At 43.7% G+C, this 27,861-nt stretch overlaps 1 protein-coding gene and 1 long non-coding RNA gene across 2 annotated transcripts in view; one reads left to right on the top strand and one right to left on the bottom strand.

The window, feature by feature from the left end:
* The window catches only part of nkain2 (sodium/potassium transporting ATPase interacting 2), a 398,362-nt gene that overhangs the window by 297,981 nt on the left and 72,520 nt on the right, over nucleotides 1–27,861 (bottom strand). The gene's annotated exons all lie outside the window — the stretch shown is intronic.
* Nucleotides 12,534–26,960, top strand: LOC116973285. The gene is made up of 3 exons (XR_004412031.1): nucleotides 12,534–12,597; nucleotides 13,113–13,120; nucleotides 26,889–26,960. It is a non-coding gene; the product is annotated as an uncharacterized LOC116973285 (long non-coding RNA).

Raw genomic sequence — 27,861 nt, 5'->3', positions numbered from 1 at the left:
AAAATACAGTACAACAACAACACTACTTTGATCTGTTCCTGCTCATCCTTGCCAGTAACTGCAAAAAACTTCCCACATTGTGTGAAGTACTTAAGGCAGGGATGCAATACATTAAATCATGTAAAATTGTTGCATGAACTCTGCAGCAGAGCCCATCATGAATGAAGCTGGTGATTAGCTTCAATGGGAATGTGCATGACCTTTACTGTTAATTTAACCCATTTATATGTTCTTGACAGAATATCATCTGTGATCCTTAAATCCCAGCTCCTCCAAACTAAACATGCAGCTAAATATCTGATGCACTTAATCAGGCTAGTATACTTCTTCTGCATCCTCTCAAGGATTGTTACATCCTACCTAAATTATGCTGACTAGAACTGAATGCAATGGACTGGTTGTGGCTTACCCAGAGCTTTATAAAGGCTAGGCATAAGCTTCTTGACCATCTGTTCAACTCCCCTGGTTACACAGTCCAAGATCCCATTTATTCCAAATCAAAATGGCATTAAAATCATATAAACATAGTAAACAGGAGCAGGAGTAGGCCATTCGGCCATTCAAGCCAGCACCACCATTCAATATGATCATGGCTGATCATCCAAAATCAGTACCCTGTTCCTGCTTTCTCCCCATATCCCTTGATATCAAACTAGCAAGTTAGGCAAAAACAGTCAGTGGTCTTCTACACATCCATACACAGTTTAAAATTGTGAACTGGGGACTGACATAAGAACTGAAATTACTTTGAATATTATTAAAGGTGCCAGGTTACTAAATGTTGATGCCAAGAATATTGGATAGATTTAGTAATATGCAATACAGCACTCTCAAAGTTCAATCTGAAAATGTCATTATGAACAAACCATGGAGCTATTTTTTAATGAGCTTTCTGCTATTACTGGTAACCTCCAAGTATATGAAAGCTTTGCCTGAATCAACATGGTAATCTACACATTTTATAAAAATCTGATGTGGGGAACAATGAAGTGAATCCTGACCTTCAATATTGCTTTTTCATCCAAAAAGCATGTTGAATTAGCCCCTTTGAAAATGTTATGTAGTAGAATAGATTGCTCTTTGGAAACAAAATAGGAGCAAATAAGTCATGAACAATTTCCCTTTCTCTTGCACCCAAAGGAAAAAAAACACAACATCTGGGAGACTTTAATGTGGAAATATACCATTCCATCAGAAAGGAAATATGGTGCAGACCCAGTTCTTAAAAATAAATCCTGGAGATATGACATTACAAAAACAATCCAGATGAATGGGGCCAATGAGTGTAGAATAACAGATGGAGTTTAATTTAGATGAATGGAAGCTATTGGATTTTGGTAAGTCAAAATTTGTCAGGATTTACACAGTAGATGGTAGGCATTTAGAGAGTATGGTTGAGCAGGAGCATTGGTGAGTACAAGTACACATATCCCTGAAAGTGGCAACACAAGGGTGGTGAAGCAGGGTGGTGAAGAAGGCATTTGGCATGCATGCCTTCATTGGTAAGGGTATTGGGTACAGGAGTTGGGACATCATGCTACAAGACATTGGTGAGACTATATTTAGAGAATTGTGTATAGCTTTTATCACCCTGACCAGTTATTGTAGCACTCCACTGTTCACAGGCCTCCAACATCACCCGAGAAAATGTTGTATGCAATTGGCTAGCTCATCCCGAAACCCTTGTGATGTCACCCAGACCACCACGCAGAAGCTTCTCAACACCCTGGCTAAATTCCACGTAGACAACATCTACTGCCCTGCCCTGGGTAAATGGAATGGGCTTCCAGAGGAAGTGGTAGAGGCTGGTGTAATTACAATGTTTCAAAGACATTTGGACAGAAATATATTAGAGCACATTACAAAATCAAAGTCTGATCCAAAACTGATCAGGGTAGTCGTAGTGGAAATTGGATCATGATGATTCAAATTTCAGCCACATGCAAATCCCAGTGGACAAACAGAGAAGGAAAAATTCATTATGGGCAATAAGGAGAGAAATTAAACAAATACTCTGCCTTCACAGAAAACACAAATATACTGCCAGAAATATCATAGAACTAAGGATTTTACAAGCTTAAGGAACTGAGAGACATTATTAGCTTAAATAAAAGCGAGAGAAGTTGGTCCGGTGAAAGATGATAAACCCCAAGAACCTAGTAATCTGCAGAGCTATTTAAGAAAATTCAACAATGATGGATGTATCGGATATCATGTTTCACAGTCATATGGATTCTCAAATGGATTCCACAGATCAGAAGGTTGTAAATGTGACGCAACTATTTTGGAATTGGCCAAGAGAAACAAATAGGGAACTACTGATTTGTTAGCCAGGCACCGATAGTAGAAAAATACAGAAATCTATAATAAAGGATATTATATCTGGCCATCTCAAAATTAACAATAAGAGTCGGGGAAATCATTTTTGACTAACATGTTAAATTCTTTGAGAATGTGCTTGATGGAATAGCTGAGAAGCAATCAGTAAATGCATTTATCAAAAGGTTTTTGATAAAATCTCACATGGAAGTTGGTTAACAAGGTACAGCATATGGAACTGGAGTAAAGATACTGGCATTGACTGTCATTTGGCTAGATAAACCAAAGAGTGGAACTAAACAAGTCTAGCCCAAGCCTGCAGATTGTAACGACTGATATATCATGGGATCGATGCTTGTGCACAAGCTATTCTGAATTTACATTAATGATTTGGCTCAGGAACAGTGTCATATTTACAAGTTCACACTGATAATACAAAACAAGGAGGGTGTTTGAAAAGGAATTAGAAGTGAAGAGGCTTCAAGTACAAGCTAGCCGAGTGGGAAAAGATCATGGCAGATTGAGCATAAAATGACAATATGTGTGGTCAACCACTTTGATGCACAAAACACCACATTTTAAGTGGTGACATATTGGGAAATTTTGATGTTCATAGAGACCTACGTGTCATTATACAAAAATCACTAAAAGCTAACATGCAGCTGCAGCATGCTATTCAGAAGGCAAGTGCTATGCCAGCCTATCTTACAGGAAGATTTGAGTATAGGAGTAGAATTGGATAAACGGATTGTTTTCTCTGACACTTCGGAGGTTGAGGGGAGACATGATAGAAGTATATAAAATACCGAGAGATATAAATAAGGTAGACAATCAGAACCTTTTTCCCTGGGTGGAAGAGTTTAGCTATGGAGTTTTATACACAGAGTGGTGGTGGTACCCTGGAATGTATCGCCAGGGATGGTGGCGGAGGCATATACAATAGCGGCATTTAAGAGGCTTTTAGATAGTCTCATGGAAGTGCAAGAAATAGAGGGACAAGTATCATGTACAGGCAGATAAGATTGGTTTAATTGGCATTGTGTTTGGCACAAACATTGTGGGCTGAAGGGCTCGTTTCTGTGCTGTACTGTTCTATGTTATTCCAAGTCAGAGTGGGATAGTCTAAATGGAGTATTGTGCACAGTTGTCTCCTAATTTAAAAAAAGGATACACCTACCATAAGGAAAATGTAACCAATATTCACCAGATTGATTGCTGGTATAGCAGGTTTAGTGCATTCTTTGAGATTTTTTTAAAGTTTAGAAGGGTGAGAAGTGATTTCATTGACATTTACAAAATTTGTCGAGCTCGATTGAATGCATGCAGGAAATGATATTTTCATGGCAGTAAAATCCAAACCCATGTTCACAGTTCAAGAATAAGAGTTTTTTCCCACTGAGAACGTAGCAGATGTTTAGAATTCTCTATTCTGAAGGGATGTGAGGGCTCAGTATTGAGTTAACACAAAGCAGAGTTCAAGAGGTATTTGGAATCAAGAGTTATGGGGATAATATAAGAAAACAAGGTGTATCATCTGCCATAATCTTGATGAATGGTGGAGCTGGCTTCAAAGGCCAGATGATATATTGCAGCTTTGAATTATTATGTTCTTATAATGTAGAACTATGATCTTTTTACCACAAATCCTATATTTATTTCAATCAATTCCAATATATCTTCCAAAAAAGTTTTTCAAAAAACTAGACTCAGACATTACAAATTTTATATGGGATTATAAATCCCTCAGAATACAAAGAGCACACCTTAGTAAACCAAAAGAGATGGGTGGTCTAGCGCTCCCTGACTTTATGTACTATAATTGGGCAGTAAATATTAAAAATATGATTCACCTGCTGGACAATTCTGCCCAGCAGGTGGACTGGATTGTAATGGAGAGAGAGGACTGCTCTCCGTGTAATACAGGAGCGACTCTCCTCTCACCAATGAATCTGAATAACAAAAATTATAATAAAAATCCAATGATACATAGCACAATTAGAACTTGGAAACAAATAAAACAGAATCTAAAATTAAGAAATCTATCTCTTTTAATGCCAATAGTCAATAACCCGTCGTTTAAACCTTCAATTATAGATAAATCATTTACACAATGGGAAAGAATGGGAATCAAAATGCTCGGAGACGTATGAATTAGGAAAATTATTATCATTTCAACAATTACAACTGAAATATAATTTGAAAAATAATCAATATTTTAAATATCTTCAAATCCGTGACTATCTGAAAAAATACACAAAAGACTATCATAACATGTCCCCAGACTTATTGGATGAAGCCATGAAGACAAAGGCTGAATCAGCAAATCTAATATCATACTTATACAACATTATTTTAAATATAGAAATACCTACAACCGATGGTATTAGAAGAGACTGGGAACAAGAACTAGCTATAAAAATTTCAAAAGAGAGCTGGGATAAACACTTACTATATGTGCATAAATGCTCGATCAACGTACGACATACTCTAATTCAATATAAAACATTACATAGGCTATATTATTCAAAAACTAAAATAAATAAACTTTTCCCCAATGTCTCACCCATTTGTGATAAATGTCAGTCACAAGAAGCTACTATAGCGCACTCTTTTGTTTTTTGTATAAAAATCCAAAAATTCTGGAACGAAATATTTGAAATCTTCACAAAATTATTTAAAATAAAACTTGTACCAAAAGCAGAATGGATCATTTTTGGAATATCGGACGGTAACCCCGAATTAAACGTGTTTCAAAAGAACTTACTTAATTACGGGCTAATAATGGGAAAAAAGCTTATACTCAAATTTTGGAAAAATGCTCCAATACCAACAATAAAAATGTGGATTTCAAACATGTTCGAAACACTACACTTGGAAGAGATGAGACTCCTCCTAGCAGGCAAAGCAGACCACTTCCAAAAGACGTGGTCTGCATTTATGGAACTATTACAAGCATAAGGTGCAATAGTAATTTAAAATATAAATGGTACCAGGATCTGGTAACGGGGGGTATAAAATAAAAAAAAAAATTTTAAACACGGTTGGTATATCCTTTTTTGCGAGTTTTGTGTTACAATAGAGCGATTGTTTTTTCCTTTTTTTTTCCTTTTCTTTCTAGGGTCTTATTTCCTTTCTTTACTTCCTTCTCTAACTTCTTCCCTAAGGGGCTTTCTTTCCCCAACACTTTCCTGCACCTTCACGATTCTTGCTCACTTTCCTTACTTCTTTTATTTCTATCTTTTTTAAAGCTCGAAAAACGAAGTGGTACAACAAATGTAATAAGATATATCTGATGTGTATTATTGTAATTTACTGTACTTCGAATAAAAAATAAATTAAAAAAAATAAAAATAAAAAAAGATAATGTAGAACTATTTAATAACAAATTCTCTGGCTGAAATGTGGGATTCAAACATGCTTCCAGATCAAACATTAATTTTATTAGACACATCCAGTGGCGCTGGTGCTAGCTGCCTCCGCCTTAAGTCCGGTATCTTTTTGTTTTTTTGTTATGTTGAAGTGCGTTTTCTGTGTTTTTTAAAAATGTCTTTGTGTGGGGGAAGAGGGTACGGTAAGGGGGATACCGTCCTTCAGTCGCTCCTGGAGAGGACGTGACTATTATTCGAGTCGCGTCCTCGCCCCCCCCCTGGCGGCCTACCTACTGGATTGGCGCGGCCTTTCCTGCCGGGACCAACCAGAGCTCGAGCAGCGGCGGCGCAGCGCTGGATACATCGCGGGGCGGGCGATGCCTTACCGGAGATCGTCGTTTGGAGCTCCGGAGTGCTGGACCTGCTGCACCGACATCGCGGAGCTGTGGTTCGCGGAGCTCCCAACGTGGGCGGCGCTGACCAACATCGCGGAGTCCTGCGACTCCGCCCGGCTCGGCCTGTGGACTCGGGAGCCGCGGGCTCCGGTGGGAGGAAGCTGATCTGGAGGTCCGTGCCGCTGAGGATGTTCTCCGTCGGGGTTCGGCGTTGGTGTTCCATCAAACCGGCGTGAGGGCCTGAGCATCGGGCCGCCCATGTCGGCGACTGCGGGTGCTCGGGAGGCCCCGACCACAGGTGAACATCCGGGAAGATCGGGGGAGGCTGGCTGGACTATGGTACCTTCCTCAACTTTGGTGCCACTGTGGGGTTATGTTGTGTCGTGGACTTCTGTGTTTGTGCTCTTTTTAAAATATGTTCTATTTATTTATTATTTATTTTTATGTTACTTGACTGTAAGGAAAATCCATTTCGTTGTCTCTTATGAGATAAATACAATAAATTGAATACAATACAATTTTCCTGGGTACTTGACCAACAATTTAATCACTGTGCCAAGATTACCAAAAACATTGCGAGTAATGGAACCAATTTGAGGACATCAGTTCTGTGTGGAACGTTACAAGGTCTTGAACATACCGAGCCATAGTGGGCATTATGTAACAATAAGCATTACCACCTCTTGTGCTTTTAGTCTTTTTTTATTCCTGAGAGGGTGCGAAAGAGTTTGCCAGGTGCTCTTGGCATATGGATTACAGGATATTATCTGCAAGGAGAGATTGGATAAACTTGGATTGTTTTCTCTGGAGCATCAGATTGATGGGATTCCAGATAGAAGAGATTATGAGAGGCATGGATAGGAGAGGCAGTCAGAAACTATTTTTTCTGAAGGTGGAAATGTCAAAGTCTAGAGGGGATAGCTTTAAGATTAGAAGGATACAGTCAGTCCAAAGGAGATATCTGGGCAAGCTTTAAAAAAAAAGAATGGTAAGAACATACTGCTAGGGATGGTGGTAGACACAGTATGACAGTGGAATTAAAGAGATTTTGAACAGGCACAGATATGCAGGGAATGGTGGGGTATGGAGATTAGTTTAACTTGGCACTATGTTCAGCACAGACATTGTGGACTGCACAGCCTGTTCCTGCTCTACGTTCTAAAATAACAGTTTGCCGGCTTCTAATGACATAGAAATCAAGTGGAGGAGTTTTGGGAACTGAGGTGCATTCTCAAGAAGGAAATCAGAAGGACAAAAAGGAGGCATGCAGTAGTTCTGGCAGATAATATTAAGGGAAATCCAAAATATATTTTATAAGTACATTAAGGGTGACCAGAAAGAGAATAGGGGCCCTTAGAAACCAAAGTGGACATCTCTGGGTGGAGCTGAAGGAGATGAGCAAGGTCCTTAATGAGTATTTCTCTTCTGTGTTTACTGTGGGGAAAAAATTGAAGCTAGGGGAACTTGGGACAGCTAATGGAAGTGTCTTGAGAACAGTCAGTATTACAGTTGAAGAGGTGCTGAATGTCTTAAGATGAATAAAAGGGGATAAATCTTCCGGGCCAGATCATATATATGAGGGGACTGCGGGAAGCTAGAGAAGAAATTGCAGGCGCCTGGGCTGACATATACAAATTATGATTAGGTATGGGTGAGGTGCTGGAAGACTGGAGGGCGACTAATTTTGTGCCTCTATTTAAGAAGAGTTGCAAGGAAAAGACTGGGAACTATAAACCAGTGAGCTTAACAATTGTTGTAGGCCAGTTACTGGAGAGTACACTGAAGGATAAGATGCATTTGGATAGACAGGGCCTGATTAGGTAGAGTCAGCATAGTTTTATACATGCAAAATTGTGTCACAAATCTGATTGAGTTTTTTGAGAAGATAATTTAAAAGGTTGATTACGGCATCACTGTTGGCATTGTCTTTATAGACTTCAGCAAAGCATTTGATACGTTCTTCATGGTAGGCTGCTCTGGAAGATTAGATTCCAGGGAGTACTACCAGGGTACACTACTGATGATGTGTCCTGTGCCCAACTGTCCTGAAGGTTACCCAGGCCAAGATATACGTATCCACTCCCCGCCCCCCCCACCGATGTTGAGCGTCTACCACTCTCAACAATCAACGAATGTCGTGAAATGCTCCCCACCTATTGGCACAAGGGACTTCTTAACATCTTGTCCTGTGTATTTGATTCTGATAATCTGGACTCGTCCAGTGACTGCTGTGAAAGGACAGCTGACAACATGGGAAAGTCCATGTGACAGCTTGGAGAGACAGCTGACAGGAGGGAACAGACCCCACTGGGGCCGTCATGGGCTAGCTACCCATGATAGCAGTCCCCAACGCTGTTTCAGTTAGTTGGAGACACCCGCTAAATGCTACTAAAAGTAAATTAAAGAGAATACCCCTAGAGCCTGCGAGAGCGGGGGCGGAAGATGGCTCACCGATTGATAACACGGTTACAGACCCAGGAACGGAAACGACTACGGACAAGGAGAGCATGGCACATGAGACATCCACAACAGCTGCGGGACACAAACTTCAGGTGTGCATTTGTGGTTGGGAGAAAATTACATCAGTGAAGGGCTTGAAGATCCACCAAGGGAGGAAAAAGTGCTTGAGAGAGCAGAGACATGGGCCTCGCATTGGCCAGTACTTCTTACGAAGCAACCAGTCAAATCAGTCGAGTGAAGCACAGCGACAGGACTCAAACCAAAGTTCGCAGAGCATCAGCACCCATGTCACTGAAGAGGGTGATACAAGCACAGAAATGCCGGTGGAGGAGCCCACGCAACGACGACAAAGACCTCCATTGGAGGGAAAGATCAAAGGGCACAAACCTGGAGTGAAATGGCCCAAAGCTGTTGAAAAGAAAGAGTGGGAGACGGTCAACAGTGACCTTATACATATCTTGGAGCAACAAGCGGGCACAGCAGTGGAAAAGTTTGAAAGGATGGGCAACACAATCTACAGCTATGGAGAAGAACGGTTTGGGGTGAGTAAAGGGAGAGGTGGAAAGAAATTACCAACACCAATCAAGTCCAGGAGGCAGCAGGAGATCGAGAGGCTAATCAGAGAGAGGAGACAGTTGAAAAAGCAATGGAAAAAAGCAACTGAGGCAGAGAGAGAAGGTCTCATGCTACTCCAAGAGGACATCAAGAGCCGATTGGCAACCTTGCGAAAAGCAGAGAACTTGAGGAAACTTCGCAGGAAGAAAGAACACACAAGAACACGGTTCTACAAAGACCCTTTCAAGTTCATCAAAGACCTCTTCGCAAAGGAAAAAGGTGGAACTTTGAAAACATCAAAACGGGAATTGGAGGAACACCTGGAAAAGGCCCACCAAGACACGAAAAGGCATGAGCAGTTAGTCATCCCACATGACATCCCGCCTATTCAACCACCTGAATTCAACCTGGACACCAGCCCTCCAAGATGGAAAGAGGTAGAGAACACTGTCCGGCGAGCAAGCGCAGCATCAGCTCCGGGGCCAAACGGAGTACCATACAAGCTCTACAAGAACGCACCGGATGTGTTACGCTTTCTATGGAAGCTCATGAGGGTGGTGTGGAAGAAGCAAACAATACCTAAGGCGTGGCGAAGGGCCGGTGGCGTGCTATTACCTAAAGAAAAGGATGCGTCAGACTTCAGCCAATTCCGGCCAATATGTCTCCTCAACGTCGAGGGAAAAATCTTTTTCAGCATTGTATCACAAAGGCTGTCCACCTATCTGGTAACAAACAAGTACATTGATACATCTGTACAGAAAGCAGGAATTCCAGGATTTTCGGGCTGCTTGGAGCATACAAGCATGATCTGGCACCAGATCCAAGCAGCTAAGAAGGAGAAGAGAGACCTACATGTGATCTTCCTCGATCTGGCCAATGCATTTGGTTCAGTTCCCCATGAACTCCTTTGGGAATCTTTTGCCTTTTTCCATGTACCAGAGCTCATCACCACACTGGTCAAGAGCTATTTCCAAGACCTGCAGCTGTGCTTCACAACAGCTGACTTCAGTACAACATGGCAGCGCTTGGAAGTAGGCATCATGGCAGGCTGCACAGTCTCACCCTTGGCCTTTACAATGGCCATGGAAGTCATCATCAGGGCCTCAAAATGGGTGGTGGGTGGTGAACGAACCAGGGCTGGGCTCCGTCTGCCACCCATCAGGGCATACATGGACGTCATGACCACACTAACCACTACTGCAGCATGCACCAAGCGGCTACTTGGAAAGCTGCAGGAGAACATCAAGTGGGCCCGAATGAAGATCAAACCAAGTAAATCTCGAAGCATCTCCATAGTCAAGGGGGTGCTTAGAGACACAAGGTTCTGTATCGGTGACGACCCAATACCAACAGTGTCTGAACAGCCAGTTAAAAGCCTGGGCAGATGGTACAACGCAAGTCTCAAGGACAAAGAGCAGGTGCAACAACTAAGGCAAGAAATTGTCAATGGCCTGGAGAACATCAATCAGACCCTACTGCCTGGGAAACTGAAGCTCTGGTGCCTACAGTTTGGACTCCTTCCTCGGACAATGTGGCCACTGACCATTTATGAAGCCCCAATAACAACTGTAGAGAAGATGGAGCGAACCATAACTTCATACGCGAAGAAATGGCTCGGGGTCCCACGATGTCTAACTAACATCGGCCTATATGGCAAAGGGGTCCTGGAACTACCTCTCACTAGTCTAACAGAGGAATACAAGTGTTCTAAAGTAAGACTTCAGATGACACTGAGGGACTCTAGAGACAAGACCATCAGTGCTGTTGCGCCGCCCCTAGTAACTGGCCGGAAGTGGACACCATCTGATGCAGTACAGCAAGCTTCATCAGCCCTGAGACACAAAGACATCGTGGGGCAAGTCCAGCAGGGAAGAGGAGGCTTTGGCCTTACGACAAGTAAACCAACTTGGCGAAAGGCCACAACATCAGAGCGGAGGACATTGGTGGTCGAGGAGGTGCGGCGACAAGAGGAGGCCGCAAGAAGTGCAAAGGCGGTCTCTCTTGCCAAACAGGGGCAATGGATGCAGTGGGAAGGTGTGGAGCGGAGGAAGATCAGCTGGAAAGAACTATGGGAAATGGAAGCAAGCAAGATCAGCTTCATCATCAGAGCGACTTATGACGTGCTTCCATCAACAAAGAACCTCCATCAGTGGTACGGCGAGGATCCAACCTGTGCCCTCTGCCCAACTCCAGCGACCCTCAAACACATCATGGTAGGCTGCAAGACCAGCCTCACGCAAGGGAGATACACGTGGCGGCATAATCAGGTACTAAAAAGCCTGGCATCAGCCCTTGAGAACAGGCGGTGTGCGACCAACTCCTTGCCTCCGAGAGCAAGCAACCCCCTCCCTCTAAGGGCAACAACCTTTGTCCGAGAAGGACAGAAAACATCTAAACATCCTTCCACCAGATCAGAAGAAGGAAACCTATGCAGGGCCCGCGACTGGAGGATGCTGGCGGACATCGACCGACAACTAGTTTTTCCACCTGAAATTGCTTCCACCAACCTCAGGCCAGACTTGGTGTTCTGGTCCCCTTCACAGAAGACTGCTTACATCATAGAGCTCACAGTTCCATGGGAGAACTCTGTTGAGGAGGCCTATGAGCGTAAGAAGCTGCGTTACGCAGAGCTTGCAGCAGAGGCAACGCAGCGTGGCTGGAACACCAAAGTCTATCCAGTTGAAGTGGGATGCAGAGGATTTGTTGCGTCATCTACCATCAGACTGCTGAAGGAGCTTGGAATCCACGGTCAGGCTCTGCGGAAGACCATAAGATCACTCTCAGAGGCGGCTGAAAGAAGCAGCCGGTGGATTTGGCTCAAGCGGAAAGACCCATGCTGGGCCCCAAGTATTTCAGGGTGAATCTTTGGGACGGTTTGACACGGGACACGCGCTGAGGGCTGATCATCCTGCAGCGGGCCGCCCTTGTGGAGGGTGTATAGTGTTAAAAGGCCGAAACACCCAGTGATGCAAGGGTACACTACTGATGATGTGTCCTGTGCCCAACTGTCCTGAAGGTTACCCAGGCCAAGATATACGTATCCACTCCCCGCCCCCCCCACCGATGTTGAGCGTCTACCACTCTCAACAATCAACGAATGTCGTGAAATGCTCCCCACCTATTGGCACAAGGGACTTCTTAACATCTTGTCCTGTGTATTTGATTCTTCAACTGGATAGAGAATTGGCTTCATGCAAGGAATCAGAGGGTGATGGGCGTGTTTTTGGACTGGAGACCTGTGACTAGTGGTGTCCTCGGGGATCAGTGTTGGGCCATTTGCTGTTTGTGGCTTATATCAACAATTTGAATGAGAATGTACAAGGCATGATTAGCAAGTTTGCAGATGATAGTGAAGGAGGTTATCACAATTGCAGCAGGATCTTGATCAGTTTGGCAGGTGGGCTGAGGAATGGTTAATGGAATTTAATACAGAGAACTGCAAGGTGTTGCTTGGGAAGTCATACCAGGGCAGCACCTACACAGTGAATGGCAGGGCTCTGGTGAGTGTTGCAGAGTAGAGAGATCTAGGAATGCAAGTACAAAGTTCCTTGAAAATAGGGTCACAAGTATATATAGGTTAATGAAGTAGGTTTTCAGCACAATGGCCTTCATCAGTCAGAGTATATGGGAGGTTATATAATAGTTGTACAAGATATTGGTGAGAACACATTTGGAGTTTAGTGTTCATTTTTCGTCACCTAGTTATAGAAAATATGTTGTTATGCTGGAAATGGCAGAGAGAAGATTTACGAGAATGTTGCCAGGACTCGAGGGCCTGAGCTAAAGGTAGAGGCTGGGCAGGCTAAGACTTTATTCCTTGGAGCACAGAAGGATGAGACATGATCTTATGGAGCTGTGTAAGATCATGAGGGGATTAGATGGGGTAAAACCAGAGTCTTTTACCCAGAGTATGGGGATATCAAGAACCACAGGACATGGGTTTAAGGTGAAGAGGGAAAGATTTATAGGAACCAGAGGTAAACTTTTTTTTATGGTGTATGGAACGAGCTGCCAGGAGAGGTTGTTGAGGCAAGGTATTATCACAATATTTAAAAGGTATTTGGACAGGTACATGGATAGGATAGATTTTCAAGGATATAGGTCAAATGCAAGTAGGTGGAGCTAGGGTAGATGGGGCATGTTGGATGGCGTAAGCATGCTGGACATAGGGCCTGTTAGCACTGTACGGCTATGGCTCTATGAGTTCCTCCAGCAGTTAGTTGTTTGCTCAGGATTGCAGCAACAGCAGTCTCTTGTATTTCCATCTTCCTTCCTCCATGTGCCACCAGAGTCATTACTGTTACTCAGACCATGCTTTTGGAATTCAAGACCAAGGTAGGCAACTCAACTAGATAGATATGGTCGAACCCGTCCATGGTTCACAATTGCAAGCAGAAAGCCAACAAGATCAAGGCTGATATTATATACAATAATGGAAGGCAAGTGACTGTGTATCAGCAACTGTTTGCATTGCTTTTGATAATTCTACATAAAACTGAAGAATGGATTTTCCATTGGTCTTAATGATGCATTGATGCCCAACGGTACATAATGATCTTCTTGGATTCACACATTAACATGCAGCATGTCATTTTCTGACTCATATTATCTGCCAAGATTTACACTCTGCATTGATGATAAGAAAACTATCTGCCTGTGGCAATTTCCTTAATTTCGCTGGAAAGTCATGCTTATCACTAATTCCAATTACTAAGAACAAGCATGAAAGGATAAATGCATGATCATTTAAACAGACTATCCATGGCATGTTGCCATTTTTGGAGAAACCTGCATTTATTATAATCAAAGTTATACAGCATAGGAGGCCTTTTGGTCCAACGTCTATGCCTAGCAAAGTACCTTCCTGAATTGGCCCTATTTACCTGCCTTTATCCATATCCCTCTAAACCACTCGTATCCATAAAGCCGTCCAAATGGTACCTGCCTCTATCACTTCCTCACACAGTTTGTTCCATGTTCCCACTATCCTGTGTGTGAAAACCTTGCCCCTCAGGTCCTCTGCCCTTTAAATCTTTCCTCCATTACCTCAAAATTATGCTATCCCTTTTTAGATTTCCCTTCCTGGGAAAAAGTGTGACTATCCAACTATCTCAACACCTCATTTTTTAGTTTAGTTTAGAGAAACAACGTGGAAACAGGCTGTTCGGCCCACCGAGTCCATGCCAACCAGCGATTCCTGTACATACTTAACACTATCCTGCATACTTGGGATAATTTACCCTTGTTTAAAAACCGGACCTAATTAACCTACAAACCTGTACGTCACTGGAGTGTGGGAGGAAACTGCAGCACCCAGAAAAACCCCACACAGGTCACGGGGAGAACGTACAAACTCTATACAGACGGCACCCATAGTCAGGATCGAACCCGGGTCTCTAGTGCTGCAAGACAGCAACTCAACTGCTGCACCACCGTTGCACTCATGATTTTAAAAATCCTCCAGCCTCTTAACTTAGCTTCCTCCATTCCTCCAGCCTCTTAACTTAGCTTCCTCCATGCCATCTATCCAGTCTCTCCTTAAAATTCATTCCAGGCAACATCCTTATGGATCTTTTCCACATCCTTTCCAGTTTAATGACATCCTTCTCATAATATGACAACTAGAACAATAGACAATATTCTGATGAAGAAAGTATGCCACATAACTTCACCACCACCATGTCTACTTGTGTCAATGCTTTCAGGGAACTATGTACTTGTACCGTTGGATCTGTCTTGCTCTATAGCACTCCCCAGGATCCTGCCATTCACTTTGTATGTCCCACCCTGGTTTAATTTAGCTAAATGTAACCCTTTGCACTTGTCCAAGTTAAATTCCATCTGCCTTCCTTTGCCAACTTTCACAATATATCTAGATCCTTTTGCAATTTTATACTACCTTCTCCACCACACCACCAATTTTGGTGTCATCTGCAAATTTGCTAATCATGCCACGTACGGTCTCATCCACATCATATGATGATAACAACATATAACAACATAACACATCATAACCACAGGAAACCCAGCACTGAATCTTATGGCACACTACTGGTCACAGGCTAATCTAAAATATAACCCTCTGCTACTGCCCTCTGATTTCTTCCAGCAAGTAATTTTGTTTCAATTGGCTCACCCCAAATTCCAGACCAGTCTACCATGCGACATAATTTGAAAGTCAATGCAGGCAATGTTTACTGTCCGGCCCTCGTTAATCCTCTTGGTCAGCTCTTCAAAGAATTCAGCCAAATTCATGAGACACAATTTGCCACACAACAAAAAAAACATGCTGACCTTCCACCACCAGTCTTTTCCTTTTCAAATGCAGATAGATCTTCTCAGAATCATCTCCAGTAACTTTCCCACTACTGATGTTAGGTCACTGTCATGCAGACCTTTAATGAAGGAACAATATTAGCCACTCTCCAGTCTTCTGCGACCTCAACCATAGTTAAGGAAGATGCAAAAGTCTCTGCCAAGGCCCCAGCAATTTTACCCTTGTTACCCTCAAGACTGTCAGCATCTCCTCCCCCTGCCCATCTCTCACCCCAAATCAGCACATTAGTTATATGAGCATGAAGACAGTGTTCAAAACAAAAACACTAAGGGGAATAGAAGTCAATTATCTTATTAGCATATCTTTTGGGAAGTGATAGAAAACTGGAGCACCTGGAGGAAAAAAAACATGCGGTCACTGAAAGAACATGCAAGATTCATAGAGGCAGCACCCTAGGTCATGGCAAAACCTGGGTCCCTGGAGCTATGAGACTGCAATGCTAATTGCTGTGCCTCTCTGCGAACTGCCTATCAAAGAAACTTCAATGGAAATCTCTTGGAATTGAAATCAAATTATCCGAGCTGCTTGAGTTAGGATAATGTCCGGAAGTGGCGGCGCTGTTAACAGCTGCGGCTCGCCTGCAGTCCGTCTGTCTTTACTTTTTTCTGTTGTTTTTTGTGTCTTGTTTTGGTTAAGTTTTAGTTTGTTGGGTTGTGTTAGAGGGGGTCTTCTTCTTCTTATCGAGTCCACACACAAGATTAGAAGTTGTTCAGCCAGAGCTGAACACACTTCTCGGCATCTGCACAATGGTGTCTGTCTTGCGCTTCTTGTGCTTCTTGCGCGTGGTGGTGGAAAGATTGGTTGAAACAGGGCCGCGAGGTGAACGCTCTTTCCTTGGCCCCGTTAGAGGGGGTGAAACATGTTCTCTGTCTCTTCCTTCGGGGGAATGCGACTTTTTCGTGTCGTATCCCCCTTCTCTGCCTCCGTCTGCGCTGAGGCCTAATGGCGGAGCTGGCGGCCTCCAACCTGCGACCGACCCCGAGGCTCCGGAGGCAGAGCCAACCAGGACTTACCAGCGAGAGGCTGGCCGTCTTTGGGGCTAAGGCAGCGGTGGCCCGACTTGCTGGTGCGGCGTTCTGGCTTTCGGCGGCGGCCTGGAGCTGATGCTGCGGGGTTCGGAGCTGAGACTGCGGGACCCGGAGCTGGGGCAGCGGCCTGGAGCTGGGGCAGCTGCCCGGAGCTGGGGCAGCGGCCCGGAGTGGAGACTGCGGGACCTGGAACTGCGACTGCGGGACCCGGAGCTGGGGCGGCGGCCCGGAGCTGGGGCAGCGGCCCGGAGCGGAAACTGCGGGATCCGGAGCTGGGGCAGCGGCCCGGAGCAGAGACTGCGGGAACCGGAGCTGGGGCGGCTGCCCGGAGCTGGGGCGGCGGCCCGGAGCGGAGACTGCGGGACCCGGAGCTGGGGCGGCTGCCCGGAGCGGAGACTGCGGGACCTGGAGCTGGGGCGGCGGCCTGGAGCGGAGACTGCGGGACCTGGAGCTGGGGCGGCGGCCTGGAGCGGAGACTGCGGGACCTGGAGCTGATGCTGTGGCGGGCCGTCTCGGAGCGCAGATCGATCGCCTCAGCGCAGAGGGAGAACAAGGAGGGAAGAGACGGAGACTAAGACTTTGCCTCCATCACAGTGAGGATGTGCTTGATGAACTCACTGTGGTGGATGTTTAATTTGTGTTTACTGTATGTTTTGTTATTATTGATTCTGTGTATGACTGCAGGCAACATAATTTTGTTCAGACCGAAAGGTCTGAATGACAATAAAGGATCTATCTATCTATCTAATAATTCATTTTCACTCTCATCGTGAGCAGGGCATAGAGGGATACAAAATTAATGCAGACAAATGTGATTAGTACATGTAGGTATAGATGAGCGAGGTGAAGAGCCTGTTTATTTGCTCTTTGACTCTGGCTCGGATAGATGAAGAAAGTCCACAAGATACTGCTGTGGTCAGAATTAGAGATGAAGTTAGACACCAGGATGGAACTTCTCAACCAAATTAATTGATAGCTAAGATCTGTTAACATTAACAAAGCAAAAATAAGAGGGCTACTTATGATAGTGGCAGTTATCCCCATAGAGCATAATGCATTGCTAAGAAGATATACTTGCAAGGAAAATATATGTTTATCATTGACAAAAAACAATGGGTCAAAAAATCACATAATGGGCCTGTTCCACTTAGGCGATTCTTCAGCAGACTGACGGCGACTGTCGCCTGAAAAACCGGGAACTGGAACGGCGACTGACAGAGTGAAACACACACAAACACATTGCTTCCTTCACCAGCCCATGTGAATTGTTTAGACAACGCTCCCCCCGCTTGCCATGTTTAAAAAATTCACACGGTACAAAGCCAAGGTGATACAGACACACATCGCGATGAACAGGAAGATTGGCACTGTAAAAAGACGGCTAAAGCACAAGGTACGGTAAGTCCTTTAAAAGAGGGGGGAAGAGGGGGTGGAGAGGGGGGAGAAGGGGAGAGAAGAAGTGGTGACTACTTTTAAGAAGCCAGAGATACACAGCCGTGAAGCTCGGCGGACATTAACATTACCGGTCGGTTATCCTTGGTTCTGAAAACTACTGCTTAGGTTTTATTTTCCCAATGAGCCAATGAAATTCACCGGTTAGCACCGGCTACAACCTACGAGAACCTTCGACCTCCTGGCGACCCACTAGGACCTCCTGCCGACCCACCTACGGCTTGAGAATTCTCACTACTCTCCATGGCGACTTCATTCTAGTCTCCGCTAACTGTTGAAAAATTCACGGCGACCATAATGAGGCCGCAACTAGTTCCCAGAATGCGGGAACTCCTCACGACCATGAAGGCGACTCCCCGGCAACCACCCGCGAACATGTGGCGACAATGTGGCGACTGCATAGTCTCCTGCAGTCGCCTAAAAAGTCGCCAGTGGGACAGGCCCATAACTGTTATTCACCAGCCACAGGCAGAAGTTTACATTTAAACCTTACACGTCAATGTATCAGTTGAGACTGCTACACCTGTTAACATGATGAGCAGACAAACCTTCAGCAATTGTTCTCTTACTCCAACTCAGTGAGGAAATGCCAAGATATTTCCTGAAAAATAGCACCACATCTGTGACAGTTCTGGGAACACTTTTGTAATGATATTCAACTGAGAGTGTTAGTTAATAATAACTTCTATACCATCTCAGTTGGCAGAGATGTCAGTTCTTCACATTGTATACTACCATCTCCACTATTCATGTGAAAATGGTCACAAAATATATATTAGTTATACATGCATATTCAGGACAATATTCAAAACATGAATACAGTACCAAGTGAAATTATCAACCAATCAAGATGTTCTTTTCTCCTTATTCGTGACATCAATTTAATCACAAAAGTGAAAGCAGACCACGGAGCTGTATTCTCTTGTGAAATTCCATGTACACAAGAAGATATCAACGAAGTTCAAAATGGAATCATGCTTGCACCTTTCTCAATTCTTTCATCAGAAGCTAATCAAATTTTTATCCCAGTTGCTGAATAATCTTTCAATAGATATTGATCATGGTGGACTTTAAGGAATAAGAACATACAAATTAGTAGGAGTAGATCACATGATTCTTCAAGCCTGCTCTACCATTCTATAAAACCATGACTGATCTGTATGTAACATACACATTCCACCTAAGTCTGGTAAGAATTTGCCCCTTGATTATCAAGTAACTATCCACCTCTGCATAAAAATTATTCAAAAACTTTGCTTCCACCATATTTTGAAAGAAACTTTGAAAGATGGTGGACCTCATTGAGAAAAAAAAAAAAATACACCTCGACTAATTTAAAAATGTGAACCGTAGTTCACCTTAAGGTTCACTGCTTTAATATGAATATCCCCTCCACATTCTTTACATCAGGCACACTTAGGATCAACATAACTTTCTTCGCTATATTTGTATATTCAGCAAATTTAGCAACCGTATCTTGGGACCCTTTGTTCAAATGAATTAAAGAAAGAGACATAAAATCTGATTCCTGACTCTTTGCATCTTGTTAACCTGAAAAATTACACACTTTTGCCTACTCTGTGTTTACGGTAATCCAGCCAATCTTTTAATCATTGGCATGTGTTATCATCGTACAATGGATCTTTTACTTTCTACATTATCCTTTGATGTAGGACCATGACAAATGTCTTCTGAAAATCTAAATATAATAAATCCAACAGTTTCCTTTTATGTACACCATATGACACTTCTCTACATAACTTCAATGCATTGGTCAAACATGATTTACCTTTCACAAAGCAATTATTGACTCTACCTATGTTTCTTTATTTTACTGATGTATTTAAAAAAAAATACCCTAGGTTAAGGGTAACACAGGTTAAGCCGGTGGCCTAAGATTTTTGTCTTTCAGTTTCCTTCCCTTTTTGAATAATTGTTCTTGCACTGAATAGCTTGCTCACAGGACACCCAAGACAATCAACTCAATGGAATCACCATGTTGCCCATAGAATCATAGAATCATAGAAAGTAGGTGCGAGAGTAGACCACCAGGTCCGTCGAGCCCGCACCGCCATTCACTCATGGCTGAACACTAAACAGACACACTTACCCACAAACAGTAGACACAAGACACAGAACACAAGACACTACCCTCCCCTTTATACCGCTATCACCCCTCTCCACCCCAAGAACCGCGTGATCTCCTGGGGGAGGCAAAAAACCGGATAAAAACCCAGGTCCAATTCGGGAAAAAAATCCGGGAAATTCCTCTCCGACCCCAATCCAGGCGATCGACACTTGTCCAGGAGATCACTCAGGTCTACTATACTAACCATACCTAGGTCCATATCCCTGCCCTCTCCCCGTAGCCCCTTATCCCCTTGGCAGCTAAAAAACCATCTATTTTTGACTTAAATATATTTAACGTTTCTGCTTCCACTGCTCCCTGGGGCAGTGAATTCCACAAACTAACCACCCTCTGGGTGAAGAAGTTCTTCCTCATCTCAGTTTTAAAAGAGCCCCCCCTCACTCTGCAACTATGTCCCCTAGTTCTAGCCTCCCGGATCATTGGGAACATCCTCGGTGCATCCACCCGATCAAGGCCCCTCACGATCTTATACGTTTCAATGAGATCGCCTCTCATTCTTCTAAACTCCAAAGAGTAGAGTCCCAGCTTACTTAACCTTTCCTCATATGTCAATCCCCTCATTGCAGGAATTAATCTTGTAAACCTTCGCTGCACTGCCTCCAGGGCTAGTACATCCTTTCTTAAGTATGGACCCCAGAACTGTACACAGTATTCCAAATGTGGTCTCACTAATACCGTGTACAGCTGCAGCAAGACCTCCGTGTTTTTATACTCAATCCCCCTAGCAATAAAGGCCAAAACTCCATTGGCCTTCCTGATTGCTTGCTGCACCTGCATACTGACTTTTAGTGATTCATGTACTAATACCCCTAGATCCCTTTGCGTTGCATTACAACGCAGCTCCTCCTCATTTAGAAAATAACTTGCCCTATCATTTTTTTCCCCAAAGTGAATGACTTCACATTTATTAGTATTAAATTTCATCTGCCAAGTTGTTGCCCACTCACCTAGCTTATCTATATCCTTTTGCAGACTCTTCCTATCCTCCTCATCCCCTACTTTCCCTCCCATTTTCGTATCGTCCGCAAATTTTGATATATTACACTTGGTTCCCTCCTCCAAATCATTTATATAAATTGTGAACAACTGGGGTCCCAGCACCGACCCTTGCGGAACCCCGCTAGTTACCGGTTGCCATCCCGAGTATGAACCATTTATCCCCACTCTCTGCTTCCTATTCGTTAGCCAATCCTCTACCCATGCTAATATATTACCCCCAATCCCACAATTTTTTATTTTTAGCAATAGTCTCTTATGTGGCACCTTGTCAAAAGCCTTTTGGAAGTCCAAGTATACCACATCCACCGGTTCCCCTTTATCCACTCGGCTTGTTACTTCCTCAAAGAATTCGAGCAGATTCGTTAAACACGATTTCCCCTTCACAAAACCATGCTGGTTCTGTCTGATGAAGTCATGTTTATCCAAGTGGCCCGTTAGTGATTCTTTAATAATTGTCTCCAACATTTTACCCACCACCGATGTTAGACTAACCGGTCTATAGTTACCCGCCTTCTGTTTACTTCCTTTTTTAAATATAGGTGTTACATTGGCCATTTTCCAATCCACTGGGACCGTTCCTGCCTCCAGGGAGTTTTGGAAAATTATCACCAATGCATCCACAATCCCCACTGCTATCTCCCTCAAGACCCTTGGATGTAATCCATCAGGCCCAGGGGATTTATCCTCCTTCAGTCTCATTAATTTCCCTAATACCACCTCCTTGGTGATCTTAATAGTATTTAGCTCCTCCATTCCTACCGCCTCCTGTTTATCCAGCGTTGGAATATTTTTTGTGTCTTCTATGGTGAAGACTGATACAAAATACTCGTTCAATGCCTTTGCCATTTCCATGTTCCCCACCAACAACTCTCCAGTCTCACCCTCCAATGGACCAACGTTCACCTTAACCACCCTTTTTCTTCTTATATAGCTATAAAAACTCTTACTATTAGTTTTTATGTTGTTCGCTAAATTCCTTTCATAGCCTATTTTCCCCGTCTTAATTAATCTCTTAGTTACTTTTTGCTGACCTTTAAATGCTTCCCAATCCTCTACCCTCCCACTACCTCTGGCTACCTTATATGCCCTTGCCTTCAGCCGAATACTATCCTTTATAGCTTTACTGAGCCATGGCTGACTGTTCTTACCCTTACCCCTTTTTTTCTTCATAGGAATAAATTTATCTTGAAGGTTATACAGTAGACCTTTAAACGTACACCACTGCTCATGTACCGTCTTATTCTTGAGTCTGCTATCCCAGTCAACTTTGATCAGCTCAGTCCTCATACCTTCATAATCCCCCTTATTTAGACTAAGCACCCTAGCCTGAGTTTCAACCTGCTCCCCTTCTATTTGAATATGGAATTCGACCATATTGTGGTCACTTGTTCCCAACGAGTCCCTAACTATGACATTTTTAATTAATCCTGCTTCATTACACAGGACCAGATCCAAGATTGCCTCCCCCCTTGTCGGTTCCGTGACATACTGTTCTAGGAACCCGTCTCTAATACATTCTATAAACTCAACTACGCAAGCATGGGAGATTTCCTTCCTTAAAGGGCAATAGTTAAAATCTTGTCATTTTGTGGTCAACATTATGAATTATATTTTTAACTGAAAGCTACTAACTCCATTTTAATACTACAGCCATTAACATAAAGTTTCAAAGCAGACCTCTATAATACTCATCCTATAATTTAACTATTGTGTCACTATCGTACGCAAAGAGGATTGAAGATAAAACTTTTGCTGTATGGTGTTCTGCAAACAACAAGGATTGACAATTAACCAAGATTTAACAGTGATGACGTCAAGAGATTTGTAGAAACAATGAACTGCAAATGTTGGTTTATGAAAAAAGACTTCGCAGGTCAGGCAGCATCTGTAGAGAATATGGATACGTGACATTTTGGTTCAGGACCCTTCCTCAGAGTGATTATAATCACGAGATGAAAAGGACAGAAATGAAAAGACAAGGGGATAAAAATCAGGTATCCTTATCTGACATCTTTTGCATTTTCATTTCTGGCCTTTGTTCAAACATCTGCCTATCAAAGTCCCCTCCCCTGTATCTACTTGCCAGGCTATGACCTGCCCTCCTCTTTTCCAGCTCCCCCCCCCCCCCCCCCCAAAAAAGTCTGAAGAAAGGTCCCAATCCAAAATATCACCTATCCATGTTCTCCAGAGATGCTGCCTAACCCATTGAGTTACTCTGGCATTAGGTATCTTTTTCAGAAAATTTGTAACCTACTTAGGTCTCACACAAGATATCTTAACTTACTGAATTTGCACTAATAGTGATGTGAAAGATTTATGCAAATTCCATGGAAAATCATATTTGCATTTCATTCAGAAGGAAAATTATAGAAGTCAGATTTCAATATTTTTACAAACTAGAGCTGCATTTAGCAATAAGAACACATCCAGCTGCACATCACGTTCGACTCCTCCCACTTTCTCCAAATCCAATGGGCGCTCTCATGGGCCTCAGCTATGCCTACATCTATGTAGGGTACCTCGAACAATCACTGTTCCAGGCGTACACTGGCAATATCCCAGAACTTTACCTCCGCCACATTGACGACTGCATCGGTGCTGCCTCTGCGCCCATGCAGAACTCACTGACTTCATCAACTTCACGACTAATTTCCATCGTGCACTCAAATTTACTTGGACTATCTCCGACATATCCCTACCATTTCTGGATCTCACCGCCTCCACCACAGGACACAGACTATTGACCGGCATCTGCTACAAACCTACTGACTCCCATAGCTATCTGGACTACACTTCTTCCCACCCTGAGGCTCTCACTAAGGTCTCCTCGATATCCCACAGCTCCGCTCTTGCTCCTCCTCCCCACATTCGCAACAAGGACAAAGTCCCCCTTGTCCTCCTTCCACCCCATCAGCCGTCGCATACAGCATATAATCCTCCAACACTTTCACCACCTCCAACGGGATCCCACTACTGGCCACATCTTCCCATCTCCACCCCTTTCTGCTATTCGCAGAGACCGTTCCCTCCGCAACTCCCTGGTCAACGTGTCTCTTCCCAGCCAAACCACCCCCTTCCCAGGTACTTTCCCCTGTATCTGCAAGAGATGCAACACCTACTCCTTTACCTCCCCCCTCAACTCCATCCAAGGACCCCAACAGTCTTTTCAGGTGAGGTAGATGTTCACTTGCACCTCCTCCAACCTCATCTACTGTATCAGCTGTTCCAGGTGTCAAGCGCAGGTTCGGTGATCGTTTCGCTGAACACCTCCGCTCAGTCCACCTTAACCTACCTGATCCCTGGTTGCTCAGCACTTTAACTCCCCCTCCCATTCCCAATCTGACCTTTCTGGCCTGGGCCTTCTCCATTGACAGAGGCCCAGCACAATTTGGAGGAACAGCACCTCATATTTCACTTGGATAGCACGTCATTTACGCGTCATCATTTATGTGTCATGACACACGTGACGTGCGTATGGCGTGCATTATGACGCATGGCGCGTGGTGAGGCGTGGTGGCCTAGGCAGTGACACGTGGCGCTCCAGGATTTTGGGATTCACATTCACACTGGCATTGATCACCACAGAGATCACTAAGATTCTTGAGATAAATACTGCCTAACTACCATGAATTGCCCTTGTTTGGCAGTCCTTAAACTCAAGGACTCAAATTGCTTCCACCATGATGTCCAAGGAGATTGATGTGTTCAAATCAGGATCTGCAACCCTAGTATGAAAGAGCGAGGGGCAAATTGAAACTAATAGGGTTTGTGTGGATTAATTAGATGCGCGTGCACCCCTCCTACTGCTTCTGCTTTGCTGCCACGTGGTCCCATCAGATGATATCTTACGTAAAGGATCCTTTGAAGTTTATTTTCTCTTCTGTTGGCAATCACTTGCTGTGAAGGTAGATAGAACAGAGTGCTTGCTTCAGGATGCTGGTGTCAGGCACAATTTTGATGCATCTGTCCATCAGAGCTGGTTGAATGTGATCAGAGCCTCAATGGCGGTGATATTGGCCTGTGAAAGATATTTGATATTGGCTCATCTAATCTTCCAGTGAAGTTAGAAGATATTGCTGAAGTATGATTACAGATATACCAAAAAGTGCTTTGTGTTGTGCATGTGGGGAGGACGTGCGATCATTGCTGTTCAGAACACAGTGAGCCTGTGGTGTTGGGAATTTGAGGTCTTTGCCTTCACCATGATTTTTCTGCCCCCACTGCAAGGTGCTCCCAAGTTAACCACATTGACCAGGCTCTCATCATATTTGCAACGGTCAGGGAACAAGATTGTGTGCTGGTGGCAGTTTAGTAAATGGCATTTATTTTCGGGATATATATAATCTAAGGCGTATCCTCTTAGTAAATTAATACATAAGGGGAAAAGGGTAACTATAGAGAGAGTGGGACCTCTCAGGAATAAAAGCGGTCACCTCTGTGTGGAGCCACAGGAGATGGGCAAGGTCCTCAATGAGTATTACTCCTCTGTATTTACCGAGGAGAAGGGCAGGACGGAGAAAATAGGAGTAGTCACTTGAAGTATCATGAGAGCAGTGTGGGTTACCGTTGAGGAAGTACTGAAGGTACTGTCGTGTTTGAAGGTAGACAAATCTCCGGGGCTTGATCAGATATATCCAAGGACATTGTGGGTAACTAGAGAGGAAATTGCGGGAGCCCCGTTTGAAATTTATGAGTCGTCCTTAAATACAGGAGAGATGCCAGAGGATTGGAGGGTGGCAAATGTTGTGCCTCTTTTCAAGAAGGGCTGCAGGGAAAATGCTGGGAACTGTAGGCCGGTGAGCTTAACATCTGTAGTTGGTAAATTACTGGAGATTATTCTGAGGGATAGGATATACAGGCATTTGGGGGGGTGACTGCCAATCACCCCCCCCCCCCCCGGACACTTATTATCACTTATTATTATTTATTCAAATCATTTGCTATGTCGCTCTTCCAGGGAGATGCTAAATGCATTTAACATGACAATGACAATTAAAATTGAATCTGAATCTGAATCTGAATCTGAAGTTACTGGAGATTATTCTGAGGGATAGGATATACATGCATTTGGATGGGCAAGGGCTGATTAGGGACAGTCAGCATGGTTTTGTACGTGGGAGGTCGTGTCTCACAAATCTGAGTGATTTTTTTGAAGATGTGAGCAAAAAGGTTGATGAGGGCAGAGCTGTAGATGTTGTGTACAGGGGCTTTAGTAAGGCGTTCGACAAGGTGTCACATTGTGTTTTTGATTTTTTGTTTTTGGACTGAATTCTGTTTTTAATTTGTGTTTCTGTGATGTCTTTATTATTTATTTTATTCTGATTATATGTTTATATTCCTGTTAATCTATGTAAGGTGTCCTTGAGATGTCTGAAAGGTGCCCAATAAATAAAATTTATTATTATTATTATTATTATGGTAGGCTTCTCTGGAAGGTTGGATCTCATGGGATCCAAGGAGAGATAGCAAATTGGCTCCATGGAAGGAAGCAGAGGGTGATGGTGGAAGGTTGCTTCTCAGAATGGAGGTCTGTGACTAGTGTTATGCCACAGGGTGCAGTGTTGGGCCCGTTATTGTTTGTCATCTGAATCAATGATTTGGATGAAACATACAGGGCAAGATTAGCAAGTTTGCTGATGATACAAAAATTTGTGGTTTTGCAGATAGTGAAGAAGGTTGTGAATGATTGCAGCAGGATCTGGATCGATTGGCCAGGAGGGCGGAGGAATGGTTGATGGAATTTAATACAGAGAAGTGTGAGGTAATGCATTTTGGGACGTTGAACATGGGCAGGACCTACACAGTGAATGGTAGGCCTCTGGGTAGTGTTGCAGAGCAGAGGGATCTAGGAGTACAAGTGCATGGTTCCTTGAAGGTTGAGTCGCAGGTAGATAAGGTGGTCAAAAAGGCTTTTGGTACTTTGGCCTTCACCAGTCAGAGTATTGAGTATAGAAGTTGGGAAGTCATGTTGCAGTTGTATAAGACGTTGGTGAGATCGCATTTAGAATATTGTGTTCAGTTCTGGGCACCATGTTATAGGAAAGATATTGTCAAGCTTGAGAGGGTTCAGTAAAATTTAACGAGATGTTGCCAGGACTAGAGGATGTGAGCTATAGGGAGAGGTTGAGTAGGCTGGGTCTCTATTCCATGGAGCGTAGGAGGATGAGGGAAGATCTTATAGAGGTATACAAAATCATGAGAGGAATAGATCGGGTAGATGTACAGAGTCTTTTGCCCAGAGTAGGGGAATCGTGGACCAGAGGACATAGGTTCAATGTGAAGGGGAAAAGATTTAATAGGAATCCGAGGGGTTACCTTTTCCACACAGAGGGTGGTGGGTGTATGGAACAAGCTGCCAGTGGAGCTGGTTGAGGCTGGGACTATCCCATAGTTTAAGAAACAGTTGGACAGGTACATGGATAGGACAAGTTTGGAGGGTTATGGACCAAGCGCAGGCAAGTGGGATTAAGGTAGCTGGTACATTGTTGGCCGGTGTGGGTGAGTTGGGCCGAAGGGCCTGTTTCCACACTGTATTACTCTATGACTCTATGAATCAACAATTGTTTGGGCTTCTGGGTGCACATATATGCAGGTATTGTCTTAAACTGTAGCTCAATAGGTTAGAAAGATGTAGGTTCTAGACAAGATTAAGATTGAATGGTGTGCAATTTATACTGTAGATTTAGTTCACTTCAGCAAGAAGCATGTTGGAGGCAATGTAAAGTATTGCAGACAGGATAACTGCAAAGACTTAATCCATGGTGAACGTCATAGCTTGTGTGTGTTTATGGAACGGATG

This window comes from Amblyraja radiata, chromosome 5, assembly GCF_010909765.2.
Source record: "Amblyraja radiata isolate CabotCenter1 chromosome 5, sAmbRad1.1.pri, whole genome shotgun sequence".
NCBI lineage: Eukaryota > Metazoa > Chordata > Chondrichthyes > Rajiformes > Rajidae > Amblyraja > Amblyraja radiata.
The sequence above is the reverse complement of the archived record's forward strand: the minus strand, read 5'-3'. Positions and strand labels throughout refer to the sequence as shown.